Genomic DNA, 25,768 nt, shown 5'->3' with positions numbered 1-25,768 from the left:
GCGATGGCTCTAGAAAGAAATTAATTTCCTCTGTGGAAAAGAAATTAAAAAACAGCGTCTGCTACCTTGTCTCTGGAAGAAACCGAGTGTTCTCCGGCAAACCTCAATGGAGGATCGGCATTAACCGGTAGCTAGGCACTGGCACCAGTGATCACAGGCTAAGAAACACAGTAGCGTGCGCGGTAGTGTTTGCTACGGTGGGGAGGGCTTCTCGTGGTCAGTAGTGAGAGAGGTTGGCAATGGAGCACGTGACCAGTTTGGCGATGTGGTAGTGCCGACGTGTTATGTGCTGGAGGAAGAAAAAGGAATTGGACGATGACCATGACTATCTACACTGTGCTCTGACTGCAAGGGAGGCAGTTATGGATATGCCGTCAGAGTGGCAACGGTGACATGAAAAGATTCGCTATATCTGTGCCTCGGCAACGAAACTTGCTACTGCCGAAGAGGGCAGTGATATTGATTGTTGCAAGATCAAACTGTCTGACAGCCGCCTTCCTCTTCTTCTTCAGTAGCGCAACAGAAGGGTCTCTCTGAGGTAGCAGAAGAAGGGTTGGTTGCAGTGACGGTGGGAAAAAACTACGGAGGAGAAAAGAATCGTAAAGGAAACCTAAAAGTATTTAGGTTTTTTTATTTATTTATTTTTAGAGAAAAATAGAGATTATGGAAGAGGAAAGAGAAAATAAAATATTATCAGAGCGGAAAAGAAACGAGAGGAAGCATGAGCAAAAAAGAAAATTACAGAGTGTGAGCAAAAAAAGAAAAAGAGCAAGAGGGGGGCAAGATGATTCTGATACTATTTTAAAATAATTAGACGAGAGAATAGATAATAGAATAAACTTCTGAATTGATTTGTCTATGAGATATATAATATATATAGTGAGGCATTACATACTTGGTCAATTGACAAAGTAATAAAAGGAAACTAGTAAATTGGTTTATTCTAATAATTATTACATCCTAATCTTGATTTGGTTTGTTGAATAATTCTCTTTTACTCTTCTCACCATCGAAGATGACATCATCAAGGTGGAGGAGACGAAAAAATTCTTGAACAAGGCTGAAGGCCGGGAACGCCTTCATGTAGTTGAATGTTGCTAAATAGCGGTGATGTCGGCGAAAGCACTTATTGGGGCACTTTCAACATGGCATTTTGCGCCGAGATCGTGGAGTCCACCAACACACATGCTCATCAACCTGATCTTCAATGACTTAACCTCCATGGCCTACTCGATGCTTCTTAAGAAGGAGAAGGCCATCGTGGTGCAACCGGAGTGCATGGTGGTGGCTAACGGTCTCATCTTCAGCTGCGTGTTCAAGAAGGACTTCCTCCAGATGCTCACCAAGAGGCTCAAGAAGAACACCACCACTTATGAGAACTATCGACGTATCTTTGTCATGGATGACAAGTCATTATAGTGTGGGCCAAAGGAGCCTCTGAGGGTGAATGTGATGTTCCAACACGTACAAAGATGCTCTTCGGTGACACTGTCGTCATCACCAAGGCCAATGACTCCTGGTTTAACTGCCAAAATCTAAAGCACCCGAAAGGCTGTGGGCACGAGTTCCAGATGTAATTTAGATCCATTGGTTGGTCGGTCAGTGTAACTCTGGGCTACACGTAGGCCATCAAAGGAGGGACTGCTTATCGCCTGTTGTTAGATTATGAAAATAATCTATGTGTAAGATTTATTATTAGAATGTAAATAAACACCTTGTTAGATTATGGAAATAATCTCTGTATGATTTTTTTATTATGTAAATAACCATCTTAATTATAGTCTAATAACACTCATGTACTCCTGTATATATTTCAGCAAGATGAATAAGAATATCACACAGAATTTTTTACATGTTATTAGAGCTTAGTTACAACCCTAATGATGTCAACGCCCTAGCCATACCAGCAACCTCCATCCTCCTCCACCTTCTCGTTCTTCTCTCTCCTTCTCCTTATATCAATGGCCGAATAAACCAAATTCCATCATGCTTTGGCCATTAATTATATCAAGAACTTCATCTCCATTACTCTAGAGATGGAAAAGGGACACTAATCTTCATGGGCAGAGTTGTTTAAAAGCCATTACCGAGCATACCAAGTTATTGATCATATTATCCCATCGAATCGAAGCCAACCAAGATGGAATAAGAAGACGCAGTTGAGATTGAGAAAGCATTATGGTTGCACTTGGATGCAATAGTCCTTCACTGGATTTATGGTACGATCTCCACCAATCTCTTGCACACCATCTTGGAACCGGATTCAACTGCACAACAAGCATGGGAGCAATTGCAAAATATTTTTTAGTATAACAAAACTTCTCATGTCATTTACCTTGAAAACCAATTCATTCACATTCAGATGGATGATTATCCTAACATCTTGACCTATTGCCAAGAACTAAAAATGATTGGCGATCAACTCTCTAACAATGGTGCATTGATTTTAAATCAACAGTTAGTTCTCTAGTTAATTGCAGGTTTAAATGAGAACTATGATGGTGTTGCTACATTCATTCAACAAAGTGATCCTTTACCACCTTTTTACGAGGCACGATCGAGGTTAATCCTTGAGGAAACCCGAATGGCTAAACAAGCAGCCGCTAGCGCTGCCAACACCGCCCTCCTCACCACCAACAGTTCCATTGATGCTGTGTTTGACTATGGCCGAAGTTCGATATCACGTTATGGTAATACATCAAACTATAACAATAATGGTTAGAAACATGATCAGAACCGCAATAATAATCGAGAAAAACATAGTGGCGGTAGAGGAAAAGGCTGTGGTAGTAGTGAAGGATCAAAAAAAATTTAGATATCTCCACAATGGTATGATATTGCCCACTTTAGGCCTAAGCCCTCATGGTTTTGCTCTTGGGCTCTACCCAAAAGGTCTCATGCCAATAGAGATATATTTTTCATATAAACCCATGATCTTTCCCATGTGTTTTCAATGTGGAACTATGTTTGTAACCTTACAACCCCAACAATTCCCCCTCAAACAAAAGACCACAAGCTTCACAAATCCAATCCTCGACCCACTAGGTCTTCCTACCCCTCAGTCCACCCGACCTATTAGGACTTTCTTGCCTAGCCGCAACTAAGACTTCCTGCCTGGTGTCTAGTCCTCTTGATTAGAACACGAGAGCCCCCACTTCCTTTGTTCGAGGTCAATATTTTACTCACATGACTCAATTAGACCATAGCTCTTGTGCACAGTCGACAGTTAGACCTTCTAGCAGTCTGAGCTCTGATACCAATTGAAGGATTGAAAAGAATTTAGATATCTCCACAATGATATATTGTCCACTTTAGGCCTAAACCCTCATAGTTTTGCTCTTGGGCTCTACCCAAAATGCCTCATGCCAATGGAGATATCTTTTTCATATAAACCCATGATCTTTTCCATGTATTTTCAATGTGGGACTATGTTTGCAACCTTGCAACCCCAACAAGTAGCAACCATGTAAGTGGACAACAACAGCAACGTTCGTGGCAACAGTAGTAGCAGTAGCCATCGTACTAGTGGGTATAATGCCCATTGTCGAGGTCTTCGGGACAAAAAGCATGTGCTGCTCTATCTTGTCTTTACCTCCACCTCATCATGAGGTCATCCACCTCCTGCTCATCAACCTAGAATTCTAGGCAATCATCCACCATTGGCATATAGTAGCCAAGTGCCACCTCCTACGAGTTATGCACCTACTAACATTGATTCAGTGATGCACAATTTATCTCTTAATTTTCCTGATGAAAATTAGTACATGGAAATCTGTGCAGCCTTACACATGACTGCATCTCAAGGTACTCTCTCATCCTATTTTAATATGAGCGATAACAAAAATATTATTGTTGGTAGTGGACAGAAAATTCCAATTCGTGGTTATGAACAAAAATCACTTTCCCCACCTCACCCACCTTTAACTCTAAGCAATGTCATACATGCCCCTAACTCATTAAAAACTTGATCTCTGTGCATCATTTCAACATTGACAATAATGTTTCCATTGAGTTTGACCCATTGATTTTTCTATGAAGGATTTTCAGACAGGGATGCCACTAATGAGATGCGATAGCACCGGGGATCTATATCCTCTCACCACAACTACTAGACATCAATCCACCTCTCCATCAACCTTTGCAGCTCTTTCTCCTACTTTATGACATTATCGTTTAGGACACCCGGGTTGTTTGATGTTCACTTAGGAATAATAAATTTATTGACAGTAAACCATCTTCATTCTCTTTTATTTGTCAATCTTGCAATTTTGGAAAACATGTTAAGTTGTCATTTCATGTTTCAAATTCTTGCACAACAAAGCCTTTTGATATAATACATAGTGATTGGTGGACATCATCAATTTTAAATTTGGTAGGTCATAAATATTATATTCTTCTCTTGGATGATTACACTAATTTCTTATGGACATTCCCTATTGGATGAAAATCACAAGTTCCTTCCATTTTCTTGTCTTTTAGTACACTCATTCAAACCCAATTTGAGAAAAATATTAAATGTTTTCAGTGTGACAATGGGAGGGAATTTGATAACGAGCCATTTAAGAAATTTTGTCACACTAATGCTATGGTGTTTCATTTTTATTGACCTCACCCTTCTTGACAAAATGGCAAAGCCGAATGTAAAATTCGAGCAATCAATAACTTGATTTGAACTCTTCTTGCTCACTCTTCTATGACACCATCATTTTAGCATCATTCCCTCCAAATGGAAACATACCTCTTAAACATTCTCCCTAGCAAGATACTCTCCAATTATTCCCCAACTCAATTTCTTTACCATTAGGATCCTTCCTACACACATTTATGGGGTTTTGGGTGTTTGTGTTATCCTCTCTTTCCCTCCACCACAATACACAAGCTACAAGCATGTTCCACCCATTGTGTTTTTTTGGGATATTCGCTCAATCTTAGAGGATATAAGTGTTATGATTTGTCTAGTTAAAAAATAATTATCTCTAGACATGTCATTTTTGATGAGTCCAACTTCTCCTTTGCCACCCTGCACACTCCTTCCCACTCTTATGATTTTTTTGAGTAACGGTCTACATGCCCTTTTGCACCATCATCTTCATAGTCAACCTAACCCAGTCTACCAGTAAGAACAAGAGCCCACTATCATCCAACCTCCTCAATTGGCTCTATTCATGCCCACATCTCAACCTGCATCCAACAACACTTCCCCATGGCCCAGCCCACCTACAATAGCCCAATCGTTAACCTCTTCACCTAGCCCACACCATAACCAATAAGCCAAGCCTTGTCTTGGTCTATTATAACCCATAGCATGCATGGGATTTTTAATCCCAAACGTCAATTCAATTTGATGTCATCGGTTATGCCATCCCCTATTTCTCGTAATCCAAAAGCTGCCTTGTCCGACTCAAATTAGAAAGCGATTATGTCAAATGAATATGATGCTCCTATTAATAATAAGATGTGGGAGTTGGTGCACCATCCTCCTAATGTTAATATTATTCGTTCAATGTGGATTTTTCATCATAAAAAGAAATCTGATGGTTTTTTTGAAAGGCATAAAACCCGTCTTGTTGGTGACGGCAGGTCTCAACAGGTTGGTGTGGATTGTGATGAAACATTTAGCCCTGTGGTGAAATGATCTACTATTCAGACTATTCTCAGTATATCTCTATCAAAATCTTAACCCATTCATCAAATAGATGCTAAAAACACATTCTTGAATGGTCAACTACATGAAACCGTCTATATGCATTAGTCGTTGGCTTTCAAAGACCTCGTCCATCGAGAGTATGTGTGTCTATTGAAGAAATCTCTATATGGACTATATGTGTAACAACCCGCCTCCTACTAGCTAGGCTGCGAGCCTGGTCGCTACAGTTATGCTGTGCTGGACTATTAATGCGGAATGAAAACTAGCTAATTTAAAATTTTACTGAACTAAATGCTGTAAAGTTTAACTTAGTGTTCTGGGTGTACCTAGGAGTTGTACACATGTTAGGGAAGACAATCTATGCCTCTCGGATGGCCTGCTAGCTGTAATCAGGCACTTCAATCGATCCATAGATCGATTGGGCAGTCGGATCAATCCCGTGATCGATCCAGCTTGTTACAAGCACGGAAAAACTATCTGGATCGGTCGACAGACCGATCCATATGCTCCCTCGCCTCTGTATGCGGCTGGATCGGTCTACCGACCGATCCAGGAGTACCCTGATCGGTCGGCTTGACCGATCCAGTAGCTCACTGATCGGTCGGCTTGACCGATCCAGTAGCTCACTGATCGGTCGGCTGACCGATCAGTGAGCGTCGGTGCTCTCTGTTCGCACAATGGATCAGTCGGCTGACCGATCCATAACAGAGGCCAACTCTCTGTTCGCGCATGGATCGGCGGCACAACCCACTCCCTGATCGGTCTGTAGACCGATCAGAGTTCTGATTTCAGCCTGAAACTCTGATTTCAGCACTTGGGCGTGCCAAAATCTCACATATGAGTTATACACTACATGAGAAACATTCTAATAACATAAAACTAGTATTCTAAACTTAACATGGCACATGGTTCACTAATTCATAGCATTACACAACTAAACGTGCATGAAAGTAAAACACTAAAGAGTTCTACGGTTTAAACTTGCTAAGTCCCCTAAGAATCTTTTATTCCAGTTCCTGCCACACACACCATCTCTGCATTGGCCTCCAGCTTCCTCTGCTAGTCCATTTTCCTTTTACATGTATCTGCAGTATAAGGAAAATAGTATCTGTAAGCTAAAAAGCTTAGTAAGAAACCATCTACCTCACTAAAACATGCATACGATGCAAATATGATTTTAAATCATGCTGTTTGAAAGGATATGCTAAGTATACTGAATAAACTAAACATGGCATGGCATATAAGCATACAATCATGGCATATCTAAAGCTGAACATGATATCAATCACATGGTATCAATGAAGAACTAAGCTGATACTAAAAACAGAGCCAAGCTAATACTGAGCTACTACTAGGACTGTATTGAATTCACGAACTAATTTGTGAAAGGTTGAAAACCATATATATATAGTAAGTGAAAATACTAAACATGCTGCTGATGGGCCCAGACAACTGTACTTGCTGTGCGCGCATCCCTAACTAGACCCGGGATTGCAAGTTCCGAATCTAGTAGGGTTTACTAGGTTAGCTAAACCTAGGGACGACTATGGGAGCCCAACCCAATGGATATCTAATCCAGTACAGTGCCACTGAAAAGTAAAATACTGAAATAGTTAATACTATTTTGCTGAATCTAGGTTATCTGAACCTAGAACTAGGTTATCTGAACCTAGAGGCGACTGTGGGAGCCCACCCATTTGGACATCTAGTCTCGTAAAAGCTGAAATAAAAACTGATCATGCTAATTAACATGTTCTATGGCATTTAACTAAATGCCCACTGTATCATAAGGCTGTGCTAGGCATTTTGTCGAGCATTTGGCGCTCTCTAACTCTCCTCTCGATCAGGGAGACCACCTCTAGGCACCCAGCAGTGTCTAAACCCCTATCTATAGAGGATACACGTGCTCGGCCCATCTAGAGATGCTCACTAATCCCTAAATCTGTGAGAAGAGTTAAAATACACACTATATGCTGACAAAATTCAATAAACTAATCTAATGCATAAAAGAAAACACGCGAGAGCTACTTATACTGCAGGTGAGGGGTTTCTTATCTTGTGTGCTAGATTTCTTACAAATCTAATCGTTAGAAATTCCGGTGGAGACGACTTCTCGACGATTCGCTCGCGTCCACGTGCTCTACCCGCGGAGGGGAACGTCCTTGTGCTGAAATCATCGCCGGAAAGTGACCTTGGGACCCTAGGGATGGAACCCTAGTTCTCCTTGTGGTTTGCGCCGAGAGAGGGAGGAGAGGGAGAGGTGGCGTCGGTGAGGTCTCCGTGGAGAGGGTTTTTGCCGAACCAACATAAAAATGAACCAACCCAACTTATGTTTTACTATTTATATTAAGTGGGTATTTTGGCCCAACTCAATTATAAATATATTTGATTCTCCTTTCTCTCAGCACGGCCCTGCTGGGTTCACCGGTTACTAAGGCTAACTAAAGGTTTAGCGGACCCGAGAGGTCCCGGGTTCGATTCCCGCTTAAGCCATTTTACTTTTCTAATAATTTTTGCTACTTCCGCTACTCGGAAAATTCCGGAAAAATATCCAATAATTCCAGAAAAATCATAGAATATTTATAAAATAGTTTTGAGAATTTTCGGGCGTTACAATCACCCATACCTTATAAAAAGTTCGTACTCAAACTTAGAATAATTCTGGGTACTTCTGTCTCATGCTGACTTTTGTCTCCCAAGTTGCCTCTTCTGCTGTGTGACTGTGCCAAATGACTTTGACTAATGGTACTTCCTTGTTCCGTAATTTCTTAACTGCTCGGTCTATTATCTGAATAGGCCGACTATCATAGCTGAAGTCTTCGTGGATCTGTACCGACTGGGGCTCAATCACCTGGGTGGCATCTGGGGTATGCTTCTTCAGCATAGAGACATGAAATACGTTATGGACAGCTGACATTTCCTGGGGTAGCTTTAGCTCATATGCTACCTTGCCCACTCTTCTGCTGATAAGGTATGGTCCCACATATCTGGGACTAAGTTTGCCCTTCTTCCCAAAACGCATCACTCCCTTCATGGGAGCTACACTGAGGAACACTGTATCCCCGACTGAAAACTCTAAGGGTCTGCTTCGTGTATCAGCATAGCTTTTCTAGCGGCTCTGAGCTGTCTCTATCCTCTGGCGGATCTGCTGTATAGCTGCTGTGGTATCTGCTACTAGATCTGTCTGAAGTTCTAGCTCTTTCTGTTCACCACTCTCATACCAGCAGATTGGAGATCTACACCTCCGCCCATAGAGAGCCTCGTAAGGTGCCATGCCGATAGTGGCCTGATAGCTGTTGTTGTATGCAAATTCTGCTAAGCTCAGATATTTGCACCAACTTCCCTTGAATTCTAGGGCACACGCTCGGAGCATATCTTCGAGTACCTGATTCACTCGCTCCGTCTGACCATCTGTCTGAGGATGGAATGCTGTGCTGAACTTTAACTTAGTGCCCAACGCTGACTGTACACACTCCCAGAAGTGTGATGTTAATCTGCTGTCTCTGTCTGAAATGATGGTTCGTGGGACTCCATGTAGTCTGATGATCTCCTGGAGATACAACTGAGCTAGCTTCTCCATGGAGTAGGATATCTTGATAGCTAAGAAGTGGATTGATTTAGTCAACCTGTCGACTATTACCCAGATGGCGTCAAAACCATTCGTGGTTCTGGGCCGTCCCACTATGAAATCCATAGAGATATCCTCCCACTTCCATTCTAGAATCTGTATAGGCTGCAGAACTCCTCCTGGTCGCTGATGTTCTGCCTTGACCCTCTGACAGGTGAGGCAGATGCTAACATATCTGGCGATGTCTCGCTTCATCGCGGGCTACCAAAATTGGTTCTTCAGGTCTTGATACATTTTGGTGGAACCTGGATGCATCGCATAGGGAGTCTTGTGAGCCTCATCTAAAATCTGTCTCCGTAGCTCCTCCTGATCTGGAACACAGAGTCTGTCACCAAAATACAACATCCCGCTATCGGACACTCTGAATTCTCTACTTTCTGATTCTGCTAGCCCTTGCTTGATTTTCTGAATTTCGAGGTCCTGCTCCTGAGCTGACTGAATATCACCAAGTAAGGTAGACTCTAAGGTTATAGTAGAGAGCTGTCCAACGATGAGTTCGAGACCGAAATCTACGATCTCCTTCTGTAGGCGCGGTGACATGGCTATAAGAGATAATAAGGTAGCACTGGATTTTTTGCTAAGTGCGTCGGCTACCTTATTGGCTTTCCCTAGATGGTAGAGGATGTCTATATCGTAGTCTTTGACCAGCTCAAGCCATCTGCGCTGTCGCATGTTCAGATCCTTCTGAGTGAAGAAGTACTTCAGACTCTGATGATCTGTATACACTCTGCACTGAGCTCCATATAAGTAATGTCTCCAAATTTTGAGAGCGAACACTACTGTTGCAAGCTCAAGGTCATGAGTAGGGTAATTCTTCTCATAATCCTTGAGTTGTCTGGAGGCATAGGCGATCACCTTGCTTTGCATCAGTATTGCTCCTAGTCCCAACTTAGAGGCATCACTATAGATGTCAAAGTTGCTGGTGTTGTCTGGTTGAGCCAAAATGGGAGCACCGGTCAATCTCCTTTTAGCTCACAAGTCGCTCACTCCTCCGTCCCACCGAAATTTCGTGTTCTTTCGTAAGAGTTGTCGGGGAGGCTATCTGGAGAAGTCCTCTACAAACTTTCTCAGAATATCCTGCTAATCCCGTAAAGCTCCCGATTTCGCTAGCTCTTAGGTCTCTTCCAGGTTACTTTCACGCTTCTATCTTGCTGGATCTACCATAATACCATCCTTTGAGATGATGTGACCCGGGAAGGACACTGATCTAGCCAAAATTCACATTTCGTGAACTTGGCGTATAGCTGATTCTGCTGAAGGGTCTGCAATACTAGTTTCATGTGCTCGAGTGTTCTTCCTGAGTTCCTGAGTAGATAAGAATGTCATCGATAAACACAATAACAAACTTATCTAAATACTCCCTGAATACTCTGCTCATGAGATCCATGAATGTAGCTGGAGCATTGGTCACGCCAAAGGGCATGACTACGAACTCGTAGTGTCAGATCTGGTTCTGAATGCTGTCTTGGGTATATCCTCTTTAACCTTTACCTGATGATAACCTGATCCGAGATCTATCTTAGAGAACACCGCTCGCCCTTCACCGGCGGTCGAAGTCATCGATTCGGGAAGGATACCGTTGATCGTGACTTGGTTGGTGATCATAGTCTATGCACATCGCATGCTTCCATCCTTCTTCTTCACGAACAATACAAGCGCTCCCCATGGTGAATGACTCAGGCGTATGAAACCCTTGTCAAGCGGCTCCTGAGTTGCTCCTGAGTTCCTTCATTCTGCTGGAGCCATGCGATAAGGCGCTTTGGAGATAGGGTTTGTACCGGAATGAGCTCTATCTCAAAGTCAATCTCCTTGTCTGGTGCTAAGCTCTTCAGGGAAGGCTACTGGTAGTCACATACGACTCGAACCTCCTCTAGCTTGGTTCTTGTCCTGGCTGGCGTTGACTACGTGTGCTAGGAATCCTGACATCCCGAATCCAGAGGCTTCGTGCCTTCATAGGCTGAGAGGAACTTGGCCTTTCTTTGGTTCCCAGTATTCAAATTGCACCGCTTCAGTTGGAAGATGACTTTACATTACTTGGCACTCTATGGTAGCACCGTATCGATCGGAAAGTCCATTCCAAAGATAACGCCATAGTCATCATCTCTAGCACTATCGATCACAAAAGAGCTCTCATCTGCTATAATGACCGGATCGCCTCGAGCCGCGTGGATGCCATGATCTCTCCTCAAGGTAGTACCGTCAAAAACTGACCACCGAGTACCTCCGAGGGTATTTCTAATTTTTCGGAGAACACCTCGCTATATATGAATGGGTTGCCCCAAGATCAAAACAGTAGCACTATCTGTAAAATGCTAATCGACCTGTGACAACTGCCGAGGCATTGGCTACGTACTCTCCGGTGAGTGAGTAGATCCTCGCATTCGCCGTAGCTGGAGGGGCCCGGCTGATAAGTGGACCTTCTAGAGCGGCCCGCATCTGATATAACCGAGTTGGTGGCATGCATCTGAATCTGCTGTGGAAGAGGGTCTTGTTCGAGCACTGCTTGGCCATGTGCCTTCTTGTCCACATTCAAAACATCCTGTGCCCTTGCGACAAAACCCTGGGTGGAATTTCCCACAAGTAGCACACTTTGGATAACTGGTCGCTTGCTAGATGGTCCTCCTTTGGGTCACTTCCCGATTTGCGCTTGCTGTTGGAGTTCCCTTTCTAGAGTTGTGGCCTTGCTGTTTTGAGTGTGAGAGTTTCCTTGGCCTTTGGACTCTGAGGAGACTTGCTTCTGCTGTCTCATGCTGTTCTGGTATGGTCAAGGCACCGCTCACTAACTCCTCCGTGGTTTGTGGCCTATGTATGCCACCACCCACGTTCACCGCTATCTCTGGCCTTATCATCTTGAGCATCAACCGAACGTTCCTTCTCTGTGCCGACTAGCTCCGGGCATAGACGAGCCAACCTGTTGAATTTCTTCACGGGTTCCTCAACCGAAAGGTTGCCCTGACGAAACTCGGTGAACTCGTCAGAGTGGCGGTTTGTAACCGATGTGAAAGAACTCTCAAGAATTCCTTCTCAAGTCACCCATGACATCCGGTTCACCGGGCGCTTCGCTCGATTCTTTCCCACCACATGCGTGCGTCTCCGCAGGAGGAGGCACACTTCACCTTCTCGTGTTCGCCATCCAGTAGCTCCATCGTGTTCTCCAGTGTTTTGAACCTGGCTTGTGCATCCCATGGTTCACTAGTGCCCGAGAAGTTCTCGGCTTGACTCACTGCCACTGGATCGGATAGGCTTCCTTTCTTGGCTCAGCTGCTGCTGGTGCTGGCGTTGGCGCTGTAGGCTAGGCTGGTGGAACCTCTAAGACTTCGGAGTTGTCAGGTTCGGTTCCGGTGACGTGGGGGTACTCTGCCGATTAGCCTTTAAGGTGGCTATTTCGTCATTGCTCGCCTAGTCACTCAGAATCGAGCCACTAATGTAGAGGTCGGGGAGGCACTGAACTACCCGCCTCTTCTGGGCTCAGAGCTAGTGCCCTTCTAGTCGGGCGCCCGTGCCATTGCTAAAGACATAGAGGACAGAACATGAATAACTATTACAATCATAATTGTATAACTATCGTTATCATGTTATATACTAACACATACTATCATGCAGCAGTTTATCTATAAACATGATCTATAACAAGGAAACAGAAAGCATAAATAAAGTAGAGGTATTCTTACTTGGAAGCTGTAAGTTCAATGCTGATGTGTGTGTAGGAAGTATAGAACACTGCTCTGATACCACTCTGTAGCAACCCGCCTCCTACTAGCTAGGCTGCGAGGCCGGTCGCTACAGTTATGCTGTGCTGGACTATTAATGCGGAATGAAAACTAACTAATTTAAAATTTTACTGAACTAAATGCTATAAAGTTTAACTTAGTGTTCTGGGTGTACCTAGGAGTTGTACACATGTTAGGGAAGACAATGTATGCCTCTCGGATGGCCTGCTAGCTGTAATCAGGCACTTTAATCGATCCATAGATCGATTGGGCTGTCGGATCGATCCCGTGATCGATCCAGCTTGTTACTGGCACGGAAAAACTCTCTGGATCGGTCGGCAGACCGATCCATATGCTCCCTCGCCTCTATATGCGGCAAGATCGGTCTACCGACCGATCCAGGAGTACCCTGATCGGTCGACTTGACCGATCCAGTAGCTCACTGATCGATCGGCTGACCGATCAGTGAGCGTCGGCGCTCTCTGTTCGCACAATGGATCGGTCGGCTGACCGATCCATAACAGAGGCCAACTCTCTATTCGCGCATGGATCGGTCAGCTGACCGATCCAGTCTAAATCCACCCTAATCGATTTCAGCCCGAAGCTCTGATTTCAGCCTGAAACTATGATTTCAGCACTTGGGCGTGCCAAAATCTCACATATGAGTTATACACTACATGAGAAACATTCTAATAACATAAAACTAGTATTCTAAACTTAACATGACATATGGTTCACTGATTCATAGCATTACACAACTAAACGTGCATGAAAGTAAAACACTAAAGAGTTCTACGGTTTAAACTTGCTAAGTCCCCTAAGAATCTTTTATTCCAGTTCCTGCCACACACACCATCTCTGCATTGGCCTCTAGCTTCCTCTGCTAGTCCATTTTCCTTTTACCTGTATCTGCAGTATAAGGAAAATAGTATCTGTAAGCTAAAAAGCTTAGTAAGAAACCATCTACCTCACTAAAACATGCATACGATGCAAATATGATTTTAAATCATGCTGTTTGAAAGGATATGCTAAGTATACTGAATAAACTAAACATGGCATGGCATATAAGCATACAATCATGGCATATCTAAAGCTGAACATGATATCAATCACATGGTATCAATGAAGAACTAAGCTGATACTAAAAACAGAGCCAAGCTAATACTGAGCTACTACTAGGACTGTACTGAATTCACGAACTAATTTGTGAAAGGTTGAAAACCATATACATATAGTAAGTGAAAATACTAAACATGCTGCTGATGGGCCCAGACAACTGTACTTGCTGTGCGCGCATCCCTAACTAGACCCGGGATTGCAAGTTCCGAATCTAGTAGGATTTACTAGGTTAGCTAAACCTAGGGACGACTATGGGAGCCCAACCCAATGGATATCTAATCCAGTACAGTGCCACTGAAAAGTAAAATACTGAAATAGTTAATACTATTTTGCTGAATCTAGGTTATCTGAACCTAGAACTAGGTTGTTTGAACCTAGAGGCGACTGTGGGAGCCCACCCATTTGGACATCTAGTCTCGTAAAAGCTGAAATAAAAACTGATCATGCTAATTAACATGTTCTATGACATTTAACTAAATGCCCACTGTATCATAAGGTTGTGCTAGGCATTTTGTCGAGCATTTGGCGCTCTCTAACTCTCCTCTCGATCAGGGAGACCACCTCTAGGCACCCAGCAGTGTCTAAACCCCTATCTATAGAGGATACACGTGCTCGGCCCATCTAGAGATGCTCACTAATCCCTAAATCTGTGAGAAGAGTTAAAATACACACTATATGCTGACAAAATTCAATAAACTAATCTAATGCATAAAAGAAAACACGCGAGAGCTACTTATACTCCAGGTGAGGGGTTTCTTATCTTGTGTGCTAGATTTCTTACAAATCTAATCGTTAGAAATTCCGGTGGAGACGACTTCTCGACGATTCGCTCGCGTCCACGTGCTCTACTCGCGGAGGGGAACATCCTTGTGCTGAAATCGTCGCCGGAAAGTGACCTTGGGACCCTAGGGATGGAACCCTAGTTCTCCTTGTGGTTTGCGCCGAGAGAGGGAGGAGAGGGAGAGGTGGCGTCGGTGAGGTCTCGGTGGAGAGGGTTTTTGCCGAACCAACATAAAAATGAACCAACCCAACTTATGTTTTCCTATTTATATTAAGTGGGTATTTTGGCCCAACTCAATTATAAATATATTTGATTCTCCTTTCTCTCAGCACGGCCCTGCTGGGTTCACCGGTTACTAAGGCTAACTAAAGGTTTAGCGGACCCGAGAGGTCCCGGGTTCGATTCCCGCTTAAGCCATTTTACTTTTCTAATAATTTTTGCTACTTCCGCTACTCGGAAAATTCCGGAAAAATATCCAATAATTCCAGAAAAATTATAGAATATTCCTAAAATAGTTTTGAGAATTTTTGGGCGTTACAATATGGACTCAAACAGGCCACTCATGTTTGGAATTAATAGTTTGCTGACCTTTTCTCCACTGTTAGTTTTTCCATAGCAAATCTGATCACTCTCTATTTATTTATCAACAAGGAAATGACATGACACATATTTATGTTGATGATGTTGGATCATGAGTACATGAGGGGGGGGGAGTGAATAATTTGTTTTTGAAAAATAATGTTATTTTATAATTTTAAAGTAAAATTGCAGTGGAAAAATTAAACTAAAAAGAACACAAAAAAACATAGTCAGTTTTACTTAGTTCAGAGCCTTTGGCGACTTCTACTCCAAGACCCAGGTCCTGCAGACCTATCGATGGATAATTCACTAAACGCTTCTTCCAAAACCACCCAAAGATGTAATTGAATACAAGAATAGAGATAGTGTAATAGCTTACACTTCCCTTTTAAAATAGTAGTATGAAAATTGCAACATTAAAAGTTACCAACAATTTAGAGTGTGCTTGTGTGTTGCTGTCAGTCCGTTGAAGATGATTGGATGACTCAAAAAAGTAGTTTGTTGGTAGAAAGACTTCTTTGAAGCGGTAGCAGGAGCCGGAGCAATCAAAATACCAACTGGACGTGTAGAAGCTTGTAAATCGAGGTGTGTTGAAGAACTGGTCGAGATGCTCTTTTATGGAGTATGGAAGACACCTTCCATAGCCCTAAAGGTGCCTTTTATAGGCAAAAAATTTTCCCCAAAAATCCTACACCTTATCATTGATGAAGTCTGATTTTATCCGATGAAAGGCACCTTCCAAGCTCCCAAAGGTACCTTCTATAAACAGTACTCAAGGCACCTCCAAAGCTCCCGAAGGCGCCTAGAGTATTGTTCACCCGAGACATTGTGTGCTCCATTTGCCCTGTAAAATGTGTTAGTCAAATACTAAAATATCTAACCTATAAAATAAAGTTAGCACAAATAATAATAAGTAGTAATAATTAGTTCTTGACCTTCTAAGACTAGTAACTAGTTAAGGTCTCAGTTTAGGGATCCAAAATAGACCTAAGCTCGACTAACATCTACTGTCCCCTCAATTGGGATGCATCCTCATTGAGTCACTCTCCTCCAGTGACTTACCTGTTGGGACCTTGACGTTCGCCAGAGGGGGGGTGAATAGCGTCTCACCCAAATCGGCGCTTCCTAAGCTTGTTAGTGCATAGAAGAAACACAAATACTAACAAACAAAAGGAAAGCTAACCCTAGAAAACAATAAACATGAAGCAAACCCAATGGTATGTTGTGTAACGTGGTTCAGAGATGAAGCTCCTACTCCACGGCTGTCCGTAAGGTGGACGATCCCGATCCATCAGTGGATGACTCCCCAGAAAACCTCCGGCTAGCTCGTGTAGCTCCTTGTGGGTGAAGAAACCTTGCCACAACCTTGTACAAGCACGCTAGATCACTTGGGCACTACGAGACTCTAATTAGGGTTAACCACCACTTCCAATGCTTGGTTATATAGGTCACGGGTTGGAAAACTCCACCTACCAGTCGACTGCCAAAACATGCAGTCGACTGCCTTTCGTGGAAATTCGACCGTTGCAACCCAACGGCTCGATACCAGCCCTCTGTTCGTCCCAGTCGACTGCACCAATTGACTGCACCAGTTGACTACACCAGTCGACTGCACCAGTCAACTGATGAAACCACCAGTTGACTACTATAGTACTGCTACAGTACTACTACATATAGTACTGCTACAGTAAATCCTAATTCTAGGATTTTACCCCGAGTACATTCACTCAGCACTCGTTCTCACCCGACCAATCTAGACCTAACCTTCTAGCCTCCTCCATCAGCCTTGCGTCCCTCGGATGTCTCCCCATCCTTCACGTCTTGCCTTCTGAAGCTTCCATTGGCCTTGTCATTATTGTCGAGTCTTCCTTTGCCAAGAGGTCGCACATCTAGGACTTCATTCATTGCCAAGTCACACTTGGACTTACGTTGCCAAGACTACATGCTTGGACTTACACTGCCAAGACTCATCCTTGGACTTTCCTCCTTTACCAAAATCACACTTGGACTTTCCTTGTTGTACCTATATCCTGCACACTCACAATGCATATCAAATACAACAATAAACCTAACTTAAACCTTTGCCCAAACATCAAAACTTAGGGTACCTAGATTGCTCCAATAATTTCCCCCTTTTTGATGTTTGGCAACCCGTTTAAGTTAGGGAAATAATATAGCAATAATAATGCAAATAAATATGCAATCTACACATGCATAAATCATGGAACCTAATCCTAGGCTCCCCCTTCACCTAAGCTTCCCCTTAAGCTAGGATTTCTTGCAAAGGTGTGTAGGTTTCCCACTTAAATCTAAATTTCTCCCCTTTTGCCATACATCAAAAAGAGCTCCAACAATATCCCAATTATTGGACTCTTTGACCTCTAATGACCATAAACATCATGTATTAATCCCCCATAAGATTACATACATGTTCACCACTCTTTTGATCATTTTCTAATGTAAAAAAATATTTTCAGACCGTATTAGTCGACTGATATAAGTCTCAGTCGACTGTCATCGTCAAAATGAACTTACAGAGACATTCTGTGCTCATGAACAGTGTTATCAGTCGACTGGTATAAACCCCAGTCGACTGCCATCATCAAAATGAGCTTACAGAGACATTCTGTGCTCATGAACAGTGTTACCAGTCGACTAGGACTCTATGTTGGTAAAAATTAGCCTTTTTTTACTCACTTTCAGAAATACACCAAAAATTCCACAGATCTTCAAAAAATCCCAAATTTTGAGGAGAGGTCTATTTTATCCTTGTCTACTTGGAAAAAATATATATATAAATATATTTATCACAGATCCTAAGATTGACACAAAATTCAAAACTAGCTAAATGGTTCAATTGAACCTTGACCTATAGTCCAAGTTTTGACTTCCTCTTGATGTATCTGCCCATACTAAACCATAATGCATCCTTAGCATTGGTTTATATGGCATCTATACATCAAAAACTAATTTACATGTAATATTACCCCTGATCCTGTCTGAAAGCTAAATCAACGGACGCTGGGCACGTGGCACTCTCCGGTTGCCGACGTAGATCTTAGACCGCTTGTGTAAACTTCCGGCGAACCTGCAAAAAAGTCGAGCCGGGAAGGGGTTCCTGGCGGTGACCCTCCGACGCTCAAGTCAGAAAGATGAACAGTAAGAAAGTGGCTCCAGGGATCCTTGATTGCATACCTCCGGTGAAGTCTAATGGCCTTTATATAGAGCCACGGGAACTTGGTACACACAACCCGAGGTGTACATGTGTCATATCCCATACCGCAGCATGGGCTTGTCAGAAGAGCATGTCTGACTCCATACCGCTACAGTCTGAGCGTCTCCTTGATGGGACAACAGAACATTCGATCGCACCATACTGAGTATGGTCTGGTCTTAGAACATGCCTGTTGTCAACAACAGGGGTTACTGAGATGACGTTCACACTTTCCTCTACTCTTTGACTTCCTCTTCTCAGATCGACCATCAAGCCGCTCGGCCAGAGCATTCGTCTCTAGTCCGGCATAGGTGGTTGTCCGTCCGGGAAAGTTGAGGATCGTCCGTCCGCTCGGCTCGTATCGCCTGAGACCCTGGTCAAGTAGGCAAACGGCTCGGTCGTCCGTCCGCTCGGCTCGTATCGCCTGAGACCCTGGTCAAGCAGGCAAACGGCTCGGCCTTCAGTCGTGCGTTGCATTGCGGCCGGGCGGATTATCCGCTCGGCCATATGGAAATATGGGCTCCCGGTCAGATGGTTGTCCCTTCGGATAGGGGTCATTGCCTGGTGATCGGCATGTCCCGCCTGCTCTTCGAGTCCATGGGGTTGACCCCCCTTTGACTGCCGTCCTCCACGTGTCACTGGACTTTCCCTTATGAGGGCCCTCCGGTCTTACCACCGGATCAACCCCAATGTCATATTTTCATGCATGAAACTTAACCCAATTGTGCCAACTAACTACAATAGAGACTCAAATCCATCTCTAATCCCTTTGGCACATCTTGGCTCACTTGAGATCATTTACCATATGTCCCAAAGACTCTTTGAGCTCCCCCTTGAGCTCTTAATCTTAGCCACCTCCCTAGGTGACTCATTTACTATGGCTAGGCCACTTCGGTGCACCTCGGGTGACACTTAGCCTACAAAACTCACCTTTTTAACCTTAGACACCTTGTCTTTGGTTATTTTCTTCTTGTCCTTCACCTTGGGCACCTCATACTTGCCATAATTATATGTCACCCTAGCATATTCCTTCTTATTGGCCTTGGATGACTTTCCCTTATCCTTGGTCACTCCTCCCTTACCAATGTCATGTGTCACCTTAGCACTTGACCTCCTTTTGGTCTTGGAAGGATCCAATTTGACATTTTTGAATCTTTGACCACCCAAATACATGTCAATTCATTTAGGTCCAATAATGAACCTCTCTAGGACTTTCTCCATATCCTCAAGCTTTGCCTTCAAGGCTTGATTTTTCAATTCTAGGGTTCTAACCCTAAAGTCAACATGTCCACCTTGGACATCCCTAGACCTACCTACCTTCCTAGGAATATGTCTCCCTTTATTGGTATTAATGCTTAGGTTTTTACCTACTTTCCTTCCCTTTGGCAAAGTGGTTTGGGTCTTATTAGGTCTACTCTTACTAGATTTAGCATGAATAGGTCTCCTAGGGTTATCTCCTACATTAACCCTATTCCTATCATTATATCTAAATCCATAATTATGCTTAGGTAAATAATAAAAATTATTTCTAGAATGCATGGAAGAATTTAAATTTGAACATGAATTCAAATTAGGGTTTACCTCCCTTACCCTTGAAGCTATCTTTTTCTCCCACTTCTTCAAGTGCACCAATTTCTTGAGCTCTCCTCTCCTTGGGCACTTTGTGTGATAGTGTCCCCACTCACCACACGTGAAACACCTAATGTGCTTCTTCTCCTTCCTACAACTCACATTAGTTAAATCAACCTTGTTGAGTTTTGGCTTTACCTCCCTTACCTTTTGGAGCATTAGACACCTACTCTTGTAGTGTCCCATCTTACCACACTCAAAACATTTGATGTGGTCCTTTGTGCTCTTCTTGGTAGTTGAGGTGGAGGGTTGAGCTTCCAAGATCTCCTCTTCCTTGGATTGTCTTCTTCTTCTTCACTTGAAGATGTGAACAATTCCACTTCTTCCTCGCTTGAAGATGTGGATGATACCTCCTCATCTTCCTTCTCCTCCTTGGATGTTGAACACATGTCAACATCCGATTGGTCCTTCTCCTCTTGGACCAATGAGCCCTTCTCCTTGGGCTCCTCCTCTTCTTGGATTTGTGTAGGACTCTCATGAAGCACAATTACCTTTTTCCAAAGGTCACTTGCGTTCTCGTATTCACCTACATTCAATATCGCATTAGGAGGTAATAAATTAATCAAAATTCTAGTTACCTCCTTGTCCGTCTCCAATTGCTCCCTTTGCTCCTCGGTCCAATATCGACGTCGGAGACGCTTTCCCTTCTTATCCGTTGGAGCTTTAAATGGTTCCTCTAATGCAATCCATTGGTTCCAATTCATTTGGAACCACATCTCCATGTGTTTCCTCCAATAGTCGAAGTCCTTGAGCTCGTATGGAGGTGGGATTCGGATGTCCCATCCGAGAGGTCCCTCCGACTCCATCTTCTTCCTCTAGTCGCTCTCTTGGCGATTAGTCCAACAAGAGCTAACCTCGCTCTGATACCACTTGTTGGGATCTTGACGTTTACTAGAGAGGGGGTGAATAGCGTTTCACCCAAATCGTCGCTTCCTACGCTTGTTAGTGCACAGCAGAAACAAAAATACTAACAAACAAAAGGAAAGCTAACCCTAGAAAATAATAAACAAGAAGCAACCCCAATGACACGTTGTGTAACGTGGTTCGGAGATGAAACTCCTACTCCACGGCTATCTGTAAGGTGGACGATCCTGATCCGTCGGTGGATGACTCCCCGAAAAACCTCCGGCTAGCTCGTGTAGCTCATTGTGGGTGGAGAAACCTCGCCACAACCTTGTACAAGCACGCTAGATCACTTGGGCACTAGGAGACTCTAATTAGGCTTAACCACCACTAATTTCGTCAACTTTAACTAAGCTTCCAATGCTTAGTTATATAGGCCACGGGTTGGAAAACCCCGCCTACCAATCGACTGCCAAAACATGCAATCGACTGCCCTTCGTGGAAATTCGACTGTTGCAGCCCAACGGCTCGATACCAGCCCTCTGTTCATCCCAGTCGACTGCACCAGTCGACTGATGAAACCAACAGTCGACTGTTATAGTACTGCTACAGTAACGCTACAGTGCTGCTACAGTACCCCTAATTCTAGGATTTTACCCCGAGTACATTCACTCAGCACTCGTTCTCACCCGACCAATCTAGACCTAGCCTTCTAGCCCCCTCCATCAGCCTTGCGTCCCTCGGATGTCTCCCCATCCTTCACGTCTTGCCTTTTGGAGCTTTCATCGGCCTTGTCATTATTGTCGAGTCTTCCTTTGCCAAGAGGTCGCACTTCTAGGACTTCATCCATTGCTAAGTCACACTTGGACTTACGTTGCCAAGACTACATGCTTGGACTTACACCGCCAAGACTCATCCTTGGACTTTCCTCCTTTACCAAGATCACACTTGGACTTTCCTTGTTGTACCTATATCCTGCACACTCACAATGCATATCAAATACAACAATAAACCTAACTTAAACATTTACCCAAACATCAAAACTTAGGGTACCCAGATTGCTCCAACATTACCTTCACTAACCAACTTGTAGTCTATCGACTAGCCTCTCGACCCACCAGGTCTTCTCGCCAATTGTTAGGTCTGCAAACCCAACTAGACTTCAACCAGCTATCATGCCCTGCAGACCTAGCCAGACTTGCTGCCAGATATCAGGTCGACCCATTTACCTATCTTGGCTTTACACCAACTATCGAGTCTTCAGACCTAGCTAGGTTTCAACCTTGTGTCTGGTCCCCTAGACTCGTCAATCCCTACATGCTCGGTAAATATATTAGATCACAATAATACCTAACTTAATTCACTTATCATTCATCAAAACTTGAGTTATAATGTTAGTGCAAATTGCATCAACAAATGACATCATTCTCATTATGTCATCTGATGATCTTCGTTAGTCTATTATGCCCTTCCTTGCTACTAAATTTGCTATGAAGGACTTAGGCCCTCTGAGCTATTTCTTGGGCATTGAAATTACACGACATGTAGGCGGGTTATTTCTTTATCAACGTAAATATTTGAGGAGATTATTGAATGAGCCGACAATGACCTCTTGTAAACATGCAACCATGACGGTGGATACTAATGCTAAATTGAGTGTCTCATCAGGATCTCCCTATAAAGATCCTACACATTATAACAGTTTAGTGGGAGCATTGGAATATGTTACATTTATGAGACCAGATATATCCTATGTTGTGCAACAAGTTTGCTTACATATTCATATTCTGATGAGTGATGCAATTGTAGCCCTCTTGTCAAAGTAATATATTACTATTTTCTTTACAAGTCTTTAGTTTTTGGTCTCATCTCTTATACTAATGTTGATTGGGGTGGATGCTCCAATACTAGACACTCCACCTCTAGATATTGTATTTTTCTTGGAGACAACTTGATCTCTTGGTCCTCTAAACATCAACCTACTTGGTCTCAATCTAGTGCTGAAGCCGAGTACAGAGGGGTAGCTAATGTTGTCTTCAAATCTTGTTGGATCCAAAACCTTCTCTTGGAACTACATTGTCCAATCCATAAGGCCACATTGATTTATTATGATAATGTTAGTGCGATCTATCTCTTAGGCATTCTCGTTCAACATCAGTGCACTAAACATATTGGAATGGATATCCACTTTGTATGCGAGAAAGGTGCCCATGGATAGGTTTGTGTTCATGTTCTATCTTATCATTAGATTGCCGACATCTTCACTAAAGGACTTCCATGCATTCTCTTTGATGACTTTCTAGATAACCTCAACGTACGACAACCTCCCACTTCAACCGCGGGAGTATGCTAGATTATGAAAATAATCTTTGTATAATCTTTTATTATGAGCATGTAAATAACCACATGATAAGATTATGGAAATAATCTCAGTATAATCTTTTATTATGTACATAACCACCTTAATTGTAGCCTAATAATACTCATGTACTCCTGTATATATTTCACCGAAATGAAAAAGAATATCACCCAAGATTTCTTACACCTGCATCGACGATGGAAGCTTTTAGATGACAACGCAAGATGTGTCTACGATGCTGAGGTGCAGCCATAATAGCATCATCTTCCTCATCAATAATGGTGGCTACACGATAGAAGTAGAGATCCGCGATAGGCCGTATAATGTCATCAAGGACTGGGACTATGTTTCCCTGGTTGACTCCATCCACAATGGTGATGACAAGTGTTGGACCACCAAGATGCACTATGAGAAGGAGCTGAAGGAAGTCTCCCACGAATGGAAGCTAATCAACAAGCAGAAACAGATATGGCTGTGGAAGCCAGAAGAGATCACGAAGGAAGAGTATACTTTATTCTATAAAAGCTTGACCAATGATTGGGAGGAGCACTTGGTCGTGAAACACTTATTCGTAGAAGGACAGCTCATGTTCTAAGCCATCCTTTTGCAGAAGCGTGCTCTGTTCGACCTATTCGACACTAGAAAGAGGAAGGAGGAAACCCAAATGGAGAAGTTCTTGAAGGATGCGAAGATGAACAATAACAGTACCCACGATGTCGTTCATAGGTGGATCGACAAAGATTTCCAAAGTCCAATAATTTTCAATAGAGTTTACATATTTGATACAAAATGATCTTTCTACTGGACTTACACTTGAACTTGAGGATGAGTTTTTTTCAACCCGAGGTGACCATATATTCATTTTTCCTTAGAATCTTGGAGGGAAACATTAGAAGGGAAAGGTTTTAAGCTTAGTAGATTAAAGATAGAATATATGGAATTTAAGTTTAGCAATATTAGAAGTAATGAAACAATTGTTAAGATAGGAGAGGACGAGTTGTCCGGAACCGAGAGATTTAAATATTTAGGATCATTTTTAAAAAATAATGGAGGGATTGATAGAGATGTCTTACATAGAATACAAGCAGGATGGGTGAAATGGAGGGGGGCGTCGAGTGTTTTATGTGACTGTAAAATACCACTTAAACTTAAAGTTAAGTTCTATAAAACTGCAGTTAGACCTGCTATGTTATATAGAGCTGAATGTTGGGCTATGACTCGAGCACATGAGTAGAAGATGAGAATTATAGAGATGAGGATTTTAAGGTGGATGTGTGGACATATGAGGATGGACAAAACAAGAAATGAGAGCATTAGAAAGAAAGTCAGAGTTTTATTTATTGAGGAAAAACTCTGAGAGACACATTTAAGATGGTATGAACATGTACTTAGATGACCAATAAATGCTCCAGTTAGGCGATGTAAAACTATGATAAACATGCATATCAAACAAGGAAGAGGAAGACCAAAAAAGACTTGGTTAGCAACAATAAAACAAGATAAAATTTATTTAAATATAGATGATGATATAATAGGAGATAGAGCTCAATGGCGTAAAAGGATTCATACAACCGACCCCACCTAGTGGGAAAAGTCTTGGTTGTTATTGTTTGGTTGTTGTAGGGTGTTTTTGATATTATTTTATCTTTTTGTATTTTATATATTTTGAGTCTGTTTAGGAATTTAAGATTGTGAGTCTTTAATAATTTTTTCTTTCTTTTAGAATATGTTTTCTTTCTTTATAGGATAGAGATTATAGTCCATATATAGAGATTTTTTTCCTTTCTTTGAGTCCTAGGGAGAGTCTATATAAACATATGTATAGTTAGTTGAGGAATCAATCCTCTATTATTGAATAATATTTATTTTTTTCAAAAATACCTAGAGGATAATAATTATCTCTTCTTGTCTTCTCCTCAATTCCCTTCTTCTCGTCAGTCCATAGGATAATTGCTATTTTGTCTGGTGTCAGATTCTGAACTACAACAACATGAATTTGAACTCTTAACTTCCAGTGTAAATTGATACCCAAAGTTGGTCCTTGTTGTTTAAAGGCCATAAGTAAAATTATAAATTATGTCCCAATTTTATCTTCTGAGCACTGCTTTTTCCAAAAAGAAACTTTTACATCATCCATCATAGAAGATATACACCTACAAAAAAATATAGAGGCAACTCATTTAAAATGTTTTTGTGATGTACTTTTAAAGATAAAATCATCAATAATAGTATCATAGTCAATGTTTTTCAAAATATTCT

At 42.5% G+C, this 25,768-nt stretch overlaps 1 pseudogene; it reads left to right on the top strand.

Moving 5' to 3' along the window:
* Positions 1–1,091: 1,091 nt before the first annotated feature.
* LOC121978172 lies at positions 1,092–24,104 on the top strand (annotated as a pseudogene).
* The last annotated feature ends 1,664 nt before the right edge of the window (positions 24,105–25,768 follow it).

This window comes from Zingiber officinale, chromosome 4B (assembly GCF_018446385.1).
Source record: "Zingiber officinale cultivar Zhangliang chromosome 4B, Zo_v1.1, whole genome shotgun sequence".
Classification (NCBI taxonomy): Eukaryota; Viridiplantae; Streptophyta; class Magnoliopsida; order Zingiberales; family Zingiberaceae; genus Zingiber; species Zingiber officinale.
This window is presented reverse-complemented; position numbering and strand designations above follow the sequence as displayed.